The sequence below is a fragment of the Centruroides sculpturatus genome, unplaced genomic scaffold (genome assembly GCF_000671375.1).
Source record: "Centruroides sculpturatus isolate CEXI.00-Female unplaced genomic scaffold, Cexi_2.0 scaffold3724, whole genome shotgun sequence".
NCBI classification, from domain to species: Eukaryota; Metazoa; Arthropoda; class Arachnida; order Scorpiones; family Buthidae; genus Centruroides; species Centruroides sculpturatus.
Window position 1 is genome coordinate 1,314 of NW_019388384.1, and position 580 is coordinate 1,893.

The window sequence follows — 580 nt, forward strand, 5'->3', positions numbered from 1 at the left end:
AAATCGATCGTTTTATTGAGTAAGACCCAATTCGGAAACTTTAAAACATTTTTGCCAAATTTTGAAATTATTCTGACGAATCAAGGGAAGTTATGATCTCTAATCTGGACAAACCATCAATAAAAAATTCTTGTCTCTAATGTTTTTCAGCTATCAGAATGAAATCTCGAATCACCTAGAGCGATAAGCTAATGTTTTAATCGCTTCACATATATAGTCAGAACCGTATATAGACATATATACGGCATTACGTATATATATAAAGCTTGTTACAATACTGCTAATATTCATATACAGTAAAACCTCGAAAACTCGGCTCTCGATAACCCGGCACTCCGGATAACTCGGCCACACCCTGGCAGGGCAGAAAAATCCTTAGTTAATTAGTTTTCATTACAGACAGCTTTATAAAAGTATAAAAGCTCTCATAAAGTATTTTTCTGAGGTCTGTCTTATCAGGTAAATTACTGTACACAGTGTATTTATTAATTTTCATTTTCATGTAGTAAAGGCTCTATGCGTTCATAAAAGACGTACTTTTCCTTTGTTTAAGGGTATTTGGGCAGTTTATTCTCTGTTA